Source organism: Leucopleurus acutus (genome assembly GCF_964270905.1).
Source record: "Leucopleurus acutus genome assembly, chromosome: 6".
NCBI classification, from domain to species: domain Eukaryota; kingdom Metazoa; phylum Chordata; class Mammalia; order Artiodactyla; family Delphinidae; genus Leucopleurus; species Leucopleurus acutus.
This window is the reverse complement of record NC_139149.1, coordinates 14,133,480-14,148,236: the sequence shown is the minus strand read 5'-3', so window position 1 is coordinate 14,148,236 and position 14,757 is coordinate 14,133,480. Positions and strand designations below refer to the sequence as shown.

General features: G+C 38.9%; 1 protein-coding gene across 1 annotated transcript in view; it reads left to right on the top strand.

The window, feature by feature from the left end:
* Positions 1–14,757, top strand: part of MARCO (macrophage receptor with collagenous structure) — a gene marked incomplete at both ends in the record, with an annotated part of 126,298 nt that overhangs the window by 69,469 nt on the left and 42,072 nt on the right. The gene's annotated exons all lie outside the window — the stretch shown is intronic.

Below are 14,757 nucleotides of genomic sequence, written 5' to 3'. Positions count from 1 at the left end.
CAACGAGGTATCACTTCACACCAGTCAGAATGGCCATCATCAAATTTCTAAACAATAAATGCTGGAGAGGGTGTGAAGAAAAGGGAACCCTGTTGCACTGTTGGTGGGAATGTAAATTGATACTGCCACTATGGAGAACAGTATGGAGGTTCCTTAGAAAAAGAAAAATAGAACTACAATATGACCCAGCAATCCCAGTACTGGGCATATACCCTGAGAAAACCATAATTCAGAAAGAGTCATGTACCACAATGTTCATTGCAGCTCTATTTACAATAGCCAGGACATGGGAGCAACCTAAGTGTCCACTGAGAGATGAATGGATAAAGAAGATGTGGCACATATATACAATGGAATATTACTCAGCCATAAAAAGAAATGAAACTGAGTTATTTGTAGTGAGGTGGATGGACCTAGAGACTGTCATACAGAGTGAAGTAAGTCAGAAAGAGAAATACAAATACTGTATGCTAACACATATATATGGAATCTAAAAAAAAAAAAAAAAGGTTCTGAAGAACCTAGGGGCAGAACAGGAATGAAGATGCTGACATACAGAATGGACTTGAGGACACGGGGAGGGGAAGGTTAAACTGGGATGAAGTGAGAGAGTGGCATGAACCTATACACACTACCAAATGTAAAATAGATAGCTAGTGGGAAGCAGCCACATAGCACAGGGAGATCAGCTTGGTGCTTTTCGTCCACCTAGAGGGGTGGGATAGGGAGGGTGGGAGGGAGATGAAGAGGGAGGAGATATGGGAATATATGTATATGTATAGCTGATTCACTTTGTTATAAAGCAGAAACCAACACATCATTGTAAACAATTTTACTCCAATAATGATGTTAAAAAAATAGTCCACCTGTCCTTTTCTGATATGAAATATGGCCTTTTTGTACCCTGAATTTCAAAGTATGTTTTCAATATTTGTGGACTGTCTCTTTCTTTTGTTGCTATTGTCTTGTCATAGGCAGACAAGGACAAACTCATTTACTGCACCTTCATAATATTTTTGATATTTGGTAAGATTTTTCTTGCTTCAGAACTCTTAATTTTCATTTTCTGGCTATTCTTGCATGTTTATTTTCTACATAAACTGCAGAAAAAAAAAACTTGTCTAATTCCCTGCTCTCAAAAAACGCTGTTTGTTTTTTTTATTGACCTCGCGTTAGATTTATACATTCATTTAGGGACAATGACATTGTGATAACATTGAATCGTCTTATTCAAGACATTTATTGAAGTCTTTTAAAAATGTACTTTAGTAGGATTTCAAACTGTTCTTCACATAGAGCCTTAATATTCTTATGAATGAGATATTTTCTTATATTTATTATATTTTCTAATTCACGGTTGTTTATATAAAGAAAGCTAAGGTTGCATATTAATTTTGCTACCAGTCCACCTCACTGGATTTTTAAAATATTTTTATTATTTCATCTGATTCTTCTGTTTTCCAGGTATATAATTACAGATCTGACCTCACACCCAAGGAAATGTAAAATGGTACAGCTATTTTGGAAAACATTTTGGCAGTTTTTAAAAAGTTAAACATACATGTAACCATATGATCCAAACATCCCACTCCTAGGTATTTACCTCAGAGAAAGGGAAATATATGTCCATACAAAGACCTGTATGCAAATGTTCAACCTACTTTATTTGTTAATAGTCCAAAACTGAAAACAACCCAAATGTCCATCAACAGGTGAATAAACAAATTTTGATATATCCATACAATGGAAAACTACTAAGTAATAAAAAGAATTAACAATTGATAAACGCAACAACATGGATGTTTCAAAATAATTATCTTAAATGAGAAAAGCCAAACAAATGGACTACGTACAGTAGATTCATTCCATTTATATAAACTCTAGAAAATACAGATTAATCTAACATGATAGAAAGTAAATTCTTGTTGTTTTTTTTTTTTTTTTTTTTGCGGTACGCGGGCCTCTCACCGCTGTGGCCTCTCCCGTTGCGGAGCACAGGCTCCGGACGCGCAGGCTCAGCGGCCATGGCTCACGGGCCCAGCCACTCCGCGGCATGTGGGATCTTCCCGGACCGGGGCACGAACCTGCATCGCCTGCATCGGCAAGCGGACTCTCAACCACTGTGCCACCAGGGAAGTCCGAAAGTAAATTCTTGATTGCTTGTGGGATGAGGGCTGTGGAGACAGGCAGGATGGTGGCATTACAAGAGACCCAAGGGACCTTTTTTGGGGTGATGGTTGTCTTGATTGTGGTGATGGTTTCATAGATATATACATATGCCAAGCTTATCAAATTTTACACTTTGTACATTTGCAGTTTATTATATGACGATTATACCTCAATAAAATTGCCTTAAACCCCTATTTAGTATTTTTAATGTAATATAAGCACATGACTTGAAAAATTCAAGCAGTTTAGAAAATTATTTGATTACGAAGTTCAGGATAGAGTTTTCAGAAAAACAAAATTCACAGAGTAATATTTGGTCATTTGAAAACTAATATTTATTGTTTTAAAACAGATTTGATGGAACATTTGGAAAAACTTAAGGATGGCTTCATAGGAAACTAAGCCAATGGAAAAAAATAAGCCAAGCATTAACTCAAGAAAAACAATTAAAGGAAAGGGAAGGCAATCATAGTTGACAATTTGGCTCACTCATGAGCATATGTACATGGTCATGAAGATTTAAGCTTTGATTATAGATTGAGTTAAATTTTGGGAAAGCAGGCTTGAGAGAAGTAAAGGGTGGAAGTAGAAGAGAGCTAAATCCTTATTTCCATAACAAGAAATCAATAGATTATGTTCTAGAGTTGGTAAATCAAATATAGCAGCATAAACATATTATCATAAAAACATTAAAGGGGACTTCCCTGATGGTCCAGTGATTACGATTTTGCCTTCCAGTACAGGGGGTGCCGGTTCCATCACTGGTCAGTGAGCTAAATCCCACATGCCTCTGGGCCAAAAGACCAAATCAACACAAAACAGAAGAAATATTGTAACAGATTCAATAAGGTTTTAAAAATGGTCCACATCAAAAAAAATCTTAAAAACCAAACAGACAAAAATAATGAAGGTAATAACCAGAAGAGACAACTAGAAGAGTTTGGAAGTTTTGCCCCTGGGGAGGAAATGTGCAGCAGCAGACTTCTCCTTTTTAGCTATTAGCCTTTTATCAATTTTTACTTTTTAATGTATGTGCATATATTATGCTATTCTAGGAGGCAGTGTAAGGAAGTGGTTATGAGCCTAAACTCTGGAGTCTGAGTGCATGAGCTCAAACCCCTACTCTTTCAGTTAATAGCTATGAGGCTTTGAGCAAGTTACATAAATTCCCTGAGCCAGATTTCCTCATCTGCACAAGAGAGCTAAAAATGGTATCAATCCCCTAGGGTTATCATGTGGATTAAATACATTCAAATACATAAAACACTTGGGATCGTGCAAGGCATGACATAAGACATGAAATAAAGCTTAACAATTCTTATTATGAAATGGTGATTAAAAATGATTTAAAAATTATATCCCTCCCACTCCCAGTCTTTTATATCAAAGACAGCCACTGTTAAAATGTCTTTGCATACAATTTTACTTGTAAGAAATTTTATAAATAACCTATCATATACTGAATATATGCATATACTTTTAAATTTGTACCACTGGGACCATACTATTCATTTGTTCTGCCCCTCTTTTTCCTCCTTAATGACTCTTGCAATTCTTTCCTAATTAACATGATCAGATCTATCTTTCTTTTGTTAACAGCTGTGTACTATTTCACAATTCATTGATGGTACCCCCTACTGAAGGCCATTCAACTACTTCCAGATTTTTGCTGTGACAAACAGTGCTGCAACATCTTTGCATCACAGTGCCTTCTGTGAGTATCTCTTTAGAATAAATTCTGGCTGTGGAAATGCTGAATGCACAGCCTCTTTCAGAAGAGAATGTCAAGCAGGGCAAAGGGCATCAAAAACATATGTTACATATTTCATGATTTTCCTATGGGCTCACCAGTTTCTAGTTTTTTTGTATTTCTTACAGTGGATAGCATCAGCTTTATTGCCTGAGATAAAAATCCCCTCATAACTACACCATCTAAATAACTCTGGCCCCCTTCAGGTCCAGTGACATTCAGTGTTCATGTAGTGGACACATCTGGGCTTTGTAGTCAGATGGACCTGGCTATGTGACCTTTGGCATGTGTATTTTAATGGCCCCAGACCTCAGTTTCTTCATCTGTGAAAAAGAAACACTGACATTTACATTTAAAGAGGATCGTTGTGAAGAAAGAACCTGTGTAAATGTCTAACTGTGCCAGGCTCAGAGTAGGTCCTAAAATGTAAACACTCACTTCCCTTTCCTGGGCAAGTGATTCTATAAAATTGACCACTTTGAAAGTGAGTCTAGGAAAATGCAATTACTTCAGCTCCCTCCACCCAGCCTTTAAAAACTCTGCATCAGCACTTCACTTCCTTTCTTATTCATATCCAGTTTGCACAATCATTGTTAGGTAACTCCTTTCTGTGATCAGAAATGACACAAGGGAGACAGTAATAGCCTGGGAATTTTGTAGACTAATGATACAGCTCCTTGCATGTATGTTTTACATGGTTTCACCATACTCAGGACAGACTTTAGAATCATGAGCCCCAAGACTTCAGCCTCATCTAATGAAAAGCACAGGGTCAGACCAGATGATGGAAGCAACGTTGTATTGTTTATTTCACATCTTCCTACTCAAAAATAGTTTAAAAGGAGGGAGGGGCAGAGTTTGGCTTCAGATGACTATAAATGCCTTCACGTGTACATTCAATTTCCCAGCAAGGGCAGAGAAGTGAGGAAGTACAGCCTCAGCAAAGACCTTCGGCCCCCAGTCTCTCACCTCTGCAGAAATGTAGTCGGTTGACGGTCTAGGTTCTCTGTTAAATTGTCCAGTTTTGGGGAAGATGAATGTCCAGCATCAGTAGCCACTGTTAATATCCTGGGACTAAGGTTAAGGACCCTGAAGAATGAATCTCAGATGGAATTGGCCATAAAATTCCTTAGAGTTTTCACAAGACAATATTTTGTGCTGGATAAAAACAAACCACAGGTCCCCACAAAGCCTTTTTGGATCACCATTCTTTTGATCCAATCTAACAAGTTAATAAGAGAATAAAAGGGCCTCTGACCTGCCCTTTCCTCCTGCCTCCTTCCACATATCACAGGGGAGACACACAATTCTGGGTGCTGCTCACAAGCTGTGTGGGAGCCCCTTATCAGCATCTTGGTGTTTCCCAATCATTTTTTCATTTCTTCACTCTGAGCTGAACTGGGGTTAAAGCAATGGGAATGTGTGGTTCCTGCTCTTGGGGAGCTCACAGCTTAGGGAGGAGACCAAAAAGCACAACTACTGGAGTTATTTATACTATCCACAAATCTCTGCAGAATGTACATTGAAAAGGTGGGTAGGAAGGGTAAGGGTCAGTCCTACTCAATGGGCTTCATAGACCAGGTGCCCTTGGTTGAGTGATGGTCATTTGTCAGATGAGATTTAGGAGTGGGGAAGTCTCTTCAAGCTAAACAAACAGCCTTGGTAAACTGTAGTAATTCAGGACGACCAGAGAAACATGGGTAAATGGAGGAGAGGGCAGCAAGAGTCTAGGAGGTAGACACTGGCACAATTATAGAGGCCCTTATTTGCCAAGCAAATAAGGAACTTGACCTTATTATTTTCCAAAAGTCTAAACACTAGGGCCTCCTGAAGGTCTGGATTGCTGATTACATCTCTGCAACAGTCCACAATATTCATTGCAAGCAACAGAAATGGAAATCTGATTTAAGCTGAGAAGGAAATTACTGGAAAACTACTGGGAGCTCATAGAATTGCTGATAAGACTGCAGAACCAGGCCTAGGAGAAGGTCAGGGTCAGGGATACAAGCCAAAATTATGCTACAGAACCCATCCTGTGAGGATCCACTTGCTGTTACCATTCTCCTGCTGCCTATGCTGTCAGGGAGGGCTGAGATGAAACCCTTGGTGTTGCTGCAGCCACTGTCCCTTCTCTGGTGTGCAGTAAACCCAGCTTCTCCTTTAAAGGAACATGGAGGGTGTGCCTGTTTGGCCGCATACCCATGCTTGGCTGCCAGTGAGGCTGGGAATTCAAGTAACTAGACTCATCAGCCTCTTTTAGTAGAACATGATTTCTGCCACCCCTTGACTCTCCAAAGGTGGAAAAGACCCCAGTCACTGAAAAGAGCTCAAATGCAGGCAGTCTTAACTAAGCAAATGGAAAAATGTCTCATCCAGAGTCTTTGGAGCATTCTTGACTTGATAGCAAGTCATGATTTACAAGAGGGAGGGGCCACCCCTGAGTCATTTCCTAGGGGCTATTTGAAAGGGACACTCTACTCAATACCATCTGATGTTTTTTCTGGGTTGTCATTGTTTTTGTTTAAAAATTTTTTTGTTGCTATTTTACTATTGAAAAAATTGTTCCTTTCAGAAATAGGTAAAATTGAGAACTGTCAAAAAAGTATCGATAATTATTGGATTTGAATTGGGTTACTGGGGAGTGAATCAACCATATTAGTTCTGAAAACTATGAGCTTCCCCCCTCCTCCAGCTTGAGTTCAGGCTGGTTGGGTCCTATGAGGCTAAGGCCTTTGAAGGGGGTACCAGACCCAAAGCACTGGGAATCCAGAAACACGGGGCACATAGACCTGAGAGGTGAGCAGAAAGAGGGTCAGAAGAAGGTCCTGGATGCCCTTTGTGAAAATCTAAGGGAACCTGGGTTCTTTAGCTATACCCAATAAAAATCTATATCAAATCTAGCCACCTTAGCAAGAAGAAATTTATTGGAAGACTGTCAGGGACTTCCAGCCTTGACTGAAAGAACTGGGCTTAGAAAAGAGAGAAACTGAGGCAGTTTGAGATGGTAGGTAGCAGGGCAGGGCTAAGGTCAAGTAGCAGGAATGGCCTGCTCAGGACAACACTGCTAGGAAGAAGTAAAACCCCAACTATTTTTAAGCTAATGTCTCTCCAGCTGTGATTTAAATACCAGAAGGGAACCATGCTATTGGCCTCCCTTTGTTTTCTTGCCTACACCTTGGCAGAGTTACTGCAGGTCCCCTGATCACATTGGACTGAATGACAATAGACAAAAGGTAATACTGATGAAAGAAGTAGGGGGGCTCCAGAAAGGGAAAATTGGTGTGGACGACTCCCACACCCATACTTGTCTGCTCTAGCAATCCTGAGCAAGTACCTGGCACAGCTTCAGTAGTTCTGAGTGGCTGGAGAGACATGAGAACTCATCTCTTCTCCACTTGCATCTGAGCTGAGCTCCAGGGGAATAGTCAAATGAGCACTGATTTCACCCCTCCTGACTTCAGCCTGTATACATTACCCTGCCCCTGCTTCAGCTAATGTGGCGTCAAAGTGAAACAGAATTCTATTTAGTTATGTGAAGCTAGCCATTCACCGTGAGGCAGCAGTCATGTATCATCTGTCTACTCATCTGTTAGTCACCTCAAATGACAACTCACTGCTTCCTTTCTTCCCAAAGCTCTCCAGATGCTCTCTGAGATTGCAAGTGAATGCCTCTTCACCCAGTGTTTACAGGTCACATGGCCATTCAGCCCTCCCAGTGCCAGATATTTGCTGCCAGGGGTGTCCAGAAATACGAGTCAGAAGGAGAAGAGAAACCTAAGCAAATGTTCCATCCCTGGGCATTCTTTCACAGGCTCCCACTTCCCCATGACTTTTTAGGTTCAGATCACTCCACTCATTCCTTGGGTCTCCCGGGAAGTCATATGACACTGACCAGCTAGTAAATGAACCCTGCTTCTACCCAAAGGCAATGTCCTTCTGAACCTAGTCTTCCTGGGGACTGTGGGGCAAGGACAAGACTTGAGGGTGAAAAAAGGGGAAGATAGGCTCCCATCCTCCAGATTTATTGTGTGTAGGGCCTGTTACACAGCAAGAGAGGTGATTAGGCTATTCTGGCCAATCTGAGTTACTTTTTTTATTGGGGTAAATTATATATAACAAAATATTTATTTTAACATTTATAAGTATATGTGAGTTTTGGTATGTTATACTTTTGTTTACATTCACCTCTAGGTATTTTATAATTTCCCTTGTGATTTCTTCTTTGACCCATTGGTTGCTTAAGAATATGTTGTATAATTTCCACATATTTGTGAATTTTCTGGTATTCTTTCTGTTACTGATTTCTAACTTCATCTCATTGGGGTTGGAAAAGATACTTTGTATGATATCTATCTTTTAAAATATGTTGGGACTTGTTTGTGGCTGAACATCCATGCATTCTAGAACATGTCCACGTGTACTTGGGAAGAATGTGTGTCCTACTGCTCTTGGATAGAGTTTCTACATATGTCTTTTTTTTTAAGATTTATTTATTATTAATTAATTAATTTATTTCTTTTTGGCTGAGTTGGGTCTTAGTTTATTTATTTTATTTTATTTATTTATTTATTTAATTTATTTATTTTATTTCTTTTTGGCTGAGTTGGGTCTTAGCTGCGGCACATGGGATCTTCGTTGAGGCATATGGGATCTTTCGCTGCAGTGTGGACTCTTATTGTGGTGCATAAGCTTCTCTCTAGCTGTGGCATGCAGGTTTTCTCTTCTCTAGTTGTGGCATGCAGGCTCCAGTATGCATGGGCTCTGTAGTTGTGACACATGGGTTCCAGAGTGCATGGGCTCTTTAGTTTGTGGCACATGGGCTCTAGTTGAGGTGCGCAAGCTCATTAGTTGTGGTACATGGGCTTAGTTGTCCCACGGCGTGGGGGATCTTAGTTCCCTTCCCAGGGATCCAACCCACTTTCCCTGCATTGGAAGGGGATTCTCTACCACTGGGCCACCAGGGAAGTCCCTACATATGTCTTTTTGGTCTAATTGATATACTGTGTTGTCCAAGTCCTCTATTTCCTTACTTATCTTCCTTCTATCTGGTCATTCCATCATTGCTGAAAGCGGAGTTTTGAAGTCTCCGACTATTATTGTTGGATGATCTATTTCTCCCTTCAATTCTGTCCATTTTTGCTTCATATATTTTGAGGGTCTGTTATTATGTCTGCAAGTGTATATTATATATATTCTTGCTGTATTGAACATTTTATTATTATATAATATACTTCTCTGTCCCTTGTAATCGTTTTTAGATTTAAAGTCTATTTTGTCGATATTAGTATACTCACTTCACTTCTCTTCTGATTACCATTTATAGGGAATAAGTTTTGCCATCCTTTCACTTTCAATCTGTTTTTGTCTTTTGATCTAAAATGAGTCTCTCTTTTATTGTTTGTTTTGTTATCTTTGGTTTTTATTTGCTGTTTGTTTTTCTGTTTGTTTTCATTTGTTTTTGTTTTTATTATTTGTCCTGGGTTTTGTTTGTTTGTTTTCTTTTTCTTTTTTTGCCATGCTGCATGGTTTGCAAGGTCTTGGTTCCCTGGCCCGGGGTGAAGCCTGAGTGCCTGTGGTGGAAGCATTGCTGCCAGAGAATTCCCAGCCCCAGGGAATATCAATTAGCATGAGCTCTCCTGGAGGTCCCCATCTCAACATCAAGACTTGGCTCCACCCAATTGCCTGCGAGGTCCAGTGCTGGATGCCTAAGGTCAAACAACCAGCAAGACAGAAACACAGCCCCACCCATCAGGAGACAGGCTGTCTGTAGTCATACTAAGCTCACAGACACCACAAAACACACCCCCTGATGTGGCCCTGCCCATCAGAGGGACAAGACTCAGCTCCACCCCCCAGAGCGCAGGCACCAGTCCCTCCCAACAGGAAGCCTATTAAGCCCCTGGGCCAACCTCACCCATCATGGGACAGACACCAGAAGCAAGAGGAACTACAACCCTGCAGCCTGTGGGAAGGAGACCAGAAACACAGTAAGTTAGACAAAATGAGACAACAGAGAAATATGTTGCAGATGAAAGAGCAAGGTAAGAACCCGCAAGACCAAATAAATAAAGAGGAAATAGACAATCTAACTGAAAAAGAACTCAGAGTAATGATAGTAAAGATGATCCAAGATCTTGGAAATAGAATGGAGTCACAGATGGAGAAGATACAAGAAATGTTTAACAAGGAACTAGAAGAACTAAAGAAAAAACAGTGATGAACAACACAATAACTGAAATGAAAAATACACTAGAAGGAATCAATACCAGAATAAATGAAGCAGAAGAATGGATAAGGGAGCCTGGAAGATAGAATGGTGGAAATAACTGCCATGGAAGAGAATAAAGAAAAAAGAATGACAAGAAATGAGGACAGTCTTAGAGACCTCTGGGACAACATTAAATGCACCAACATTTGAATTACAGGGGTCCCAGGAGAAGAAGACAAAGAGAAAGCATCTGAGAAAATACTTGAAGAGATTATAGGCTAAAACTTCCTTAACATGGGAAAGGGAATGGTCACCCAAGTCCGGGAAGAGCAGAGAGTCCCATACAAGATAAACCCAAGGAGAAACACATTGAGACATTTATTAATCAATGTAACAAAAATTAAATACAAAGAAAAAATATTAAACGCAGCAAGGGGAAAGCAACAAACAACATATAAGGGAATCCCCATAAGGGGATTAGCTGACTTTTCAGCAGAAACTCTGCAGGTCAGAAGGGAGTGGCATGATATATTTACAGTGATGAAAGGGAAAAACTTACAGCCATGATTACTCTACCCAACAAGGATCTCATTCAGATTCAACAGAGAAATCAAAAGCTTTACAGACAAGCAAAAGCTAAGAGAATTCAACACCACCAAACTAGCTTTACAACAAATGCTAAAGGAACTTTTCTGGGCAGGAAACACAAGAGAAGAAAAAGACCTATAAAAACAAACCCCAAACAACTAAGAAAATGGCAATAGGAACATACATATCAATAATTACCTTAAATGTAAATGGATTAAATGTTCCAACCAAAAGACACAGGCTCACTGAACGGATACAAAAACAAGACCCATATATATGCTGTCTGCAAGAGACCCACTTCAGACCTAGGGACACATACAGACTGAAAGTTAGGGGATGGAAAAAGATATTCCAGGCAAATGGAAATCAAAAGAACGCTGGAGTAGCAATACTCATATGAGACAAAGTAGACTTTAAAATAAAGACTGTTACAAGAGACAAGGAAGGACACTACATAATGATCAAGGGATCAATCCAAGAATAAGACATAATAATTGTAAATATATATGCACCCAACATAGGTGACCCTCAATATATAAGGCAAATGCTAACAGCCATAAAAGGGGAAATTGATAATAACAGAATAATAGTGGGAACTTGAACATGCCACTTACACCAATGGTAGATCATCCAGACAGAAAATGAATAAGGAAACACAAGCCTTAAATGACACATTAGAACAGATAGACTTAATTGATGTTTATAAGACATTCCATGCAAAAGCAGCAGAATACACATTCTTCTCATATGCACATGGAATATTCTCCAGGATAGATCACATCTTTGGTCACAAATCAAGGCTCAGTAAATTTAAGAAAATTGAAATCATATCAAGCATCTTTCTGACCACAATGCTCTGAGATTAGAAATCAATTACAGAAAAAAATAAAAGGTGAAAAATACAAACACATGGAGGATAAACAATATGTTACTAAATAATCAATGGATCACTGAAGAAATCAAAGGGGAAATCAAAAAATACCTAGAGACAAATGAAAACCTATGGGACGCAGCAAAAGCAGTTCTAAGAGGGAAGTTTATAGCAATACAATCCTACCTCAAGAAACAAGAAAAATCTCAAATAAACAACCTATCCTTACACCTAAAGCAACTAGAGAAAGAAGAACAAATGAAACCCAAAGTTAGTAGAAGGAAAGAAATCATAAAGATCAGAGAAGAAATAAATGAAATAGAGGTGAAGAAAACAATAGCAAAGATCGAAGATACTAAAAACTGGTTCTTTGAGAAGATAAACAAAATTGATAAAGCTTTATCCAGGATCATCAAGAAAAAAATGGGAGAGAATTCAAATCAATAAAGTAAGAAATGAACAAAGAGTACTTACAATGGATACCACAGAAATACAAAGGATCATTAGTGATTACAACAAGCAACTATACACCAAAAAAATGGACAACCTAGAAGAAATGGATAAATTCTTAGAAAGATACAACCTTCCAAGACTGAATCAGGAAGAAATAGAAAATATGAACAGACCAATCACAAGTATTGAAATTGAAACTGTGATTAAAGATCTTCCAACAAACAAAAGCCCAGGACCAGATGGCTTCACAGGCAAATTCTATCAAACATTTAGAGAAGAGTTAACACCTACTCTTCTGAAACTCTTCCAAAGAATTGCAGAGGAAAGAACACTCCCAAGCTCATTCTACAAGGTCACCATCACCCTGATACCAAAACCTGGCAAAGATAACACACAAAAAAGAAAATTACAGGCCAACATCACTGATGAACATTGATGCAAAAATCCTCAACAAAATACTAACAAACTGAATCCAACAACACATTAAAAGGATCATACACCCTGATGAAGTGGGATATATCCCAGGGATGCAAGGATTATTCAACATATGAAAATAAATCAATGTGATACACCACATTAACAAATTGAAGAAAAAAGCTATATGATCATCTCAATAGATGCAGAAAAAGCTTTTGACAAATTCAGCACCATTTATGATCAAGAAAAAGAAAACTCTCCAGAAAGTGGAGTTAGAGGGAACCTATCTCAACATAATAAAAGCCATATATGACAAACCTACAGCTAACATCATACTCAATGGTGAAAAGCTGAAAGCATTTCTACTAAGATCAGGAACAAGACAAGGATGTCCACTCTCGCCACTTTTATTCAACATAGTTTGGGAAGTCCTAGTCATGGCTATCAGAGAAGAAAAAGAAAGAAAAAGAATCCAAATTGGAAAAGAAGAAGTAAAACTGTCACTGTTTGCAGATGACATGATACTATACATAGAAAATCCTAAAGATGCTACCAGAAAACTACTAGAGCTCATGAATGAATTTGGTAAAGATGCAGGATACAAAATTAATATACAGAAATCTCTCACATTCCTATACAATAACAATGAAATATCAGAAAGAGAGATTAAGGAAACAATCCCATTTACCACTGTATCAAAAAGAATAAAATACCTAGAAATAAACCTACCTAAGGAGGCCAAAGCACCTATACTCAGAAAACAATAAGATACTGATGAAAGAAATCAAAGATGACACAAACAGTTGGAGAGATATACCATATTCTTGGATTGGAAGAATTAATATTGTGAAAATGACTGTACCACAGAAAGCAATCTACAGATTCAATGCAATCCTTAGAGAAAATCCAGAGATAAACCCATGCACCTATGGCCACCTAAGCTATGATAAAGGAGGCAAGAATATATAATGGAGAAAAGACAGTGTCTCCAATAAGTGGTGCTGGGAAAACTGGACAGCTACATGTAAAAGAATGAAATTAGAACACTCCCTAACACCATACACAAAAATAAACTCAAAATGGATTAAAGACCTAAATGTAAGACCGGACACCATAAAACTCTTAGAGGAAAACATAGGCAGAACACTCTTTGACATAAATCGCAGCAAGATTTTTTTCAATCCACAACCTAGAGTAAAGAAAATAAAAACAAAGATAAACAAATGGGGCCTAATTAAACCTAAAAGCTTTTGCACAGCAAAGGAAACCATAAACAAAATGAAAAGACAACCCCCAGAATGGGAGAAAATATTTGCAGTCCAAGCAACTGACAAGGGATTAATCTCCAAAATATACAAACAGCATATGCAGCTCAATATCAAAAAAACAAGCCAATCAAAAAATTGGCGGAAGACCTAAATAGACGTTTCTCTGAAGAAGACATACAGATGGCCAATAAACACATGAAAGGTGCTCAACATCACTAATGATTAGAGAAATGCAAATCAAAACTACAATGGGGTTTTGATTTGTACCTCACACTGGTCAGAATGGCCATCATCAAAAAATCTATTGATACAAACAATAAATGCTGGAGAGGGTTTGGAGAAAAGGAACCCCCCTACACTGTTGGTGCTAATGTAATTTGGTACAGCCATTATGGAGAACAGTATGGAGGTTGCTTCAAAAATTAAAGGGCTTCCCTGGTGGCACAGTGGTTGAGAGTCTCCCTGCCGATGCAGGGGACACAGGTTCGTGCCCCGGTCTGGAGCAGCTGGGCCTGTGAACCATGGCTGCTGAGCCTGCGTGTCCGGAGCCTGTGCTCCGCAACAGGCGAGGCCACAACAGTGAGAGGCCCGCTTACCGTAAAAAAAAAAAAAATTAAAAATAGCACTACCATATGACACAGCAATCCCACTCCTAGGCATATATCCAGAGAAAACCATAATTCGAAAGGATGCATGCACCCCAATATTCATTACAGCACTCTTACAATAGCCGGGATATGGAAGCAACCTAAATGCCCATTGACAGAGGAATGGATAAAGAAGATGTGGTACATATATACAATGGAATATTAGTTAGCCATAAAAAGGAACGAAATAGTGCCATTTGCAGAGATGTGGACAAACCTAGAGACTGTCATACAGAATGAAGTAAGTCAGAAAGAAAAAAACAAATATCATATAATATCGCTTATATGTGGAATCTAGCAAAATGGTAGAGATGAATGTATTTGCAAAGCAGAAATAGAGTCACAGATGTAGAGAACAAACTTACGGTTACCAAGGGAGAAGGTGG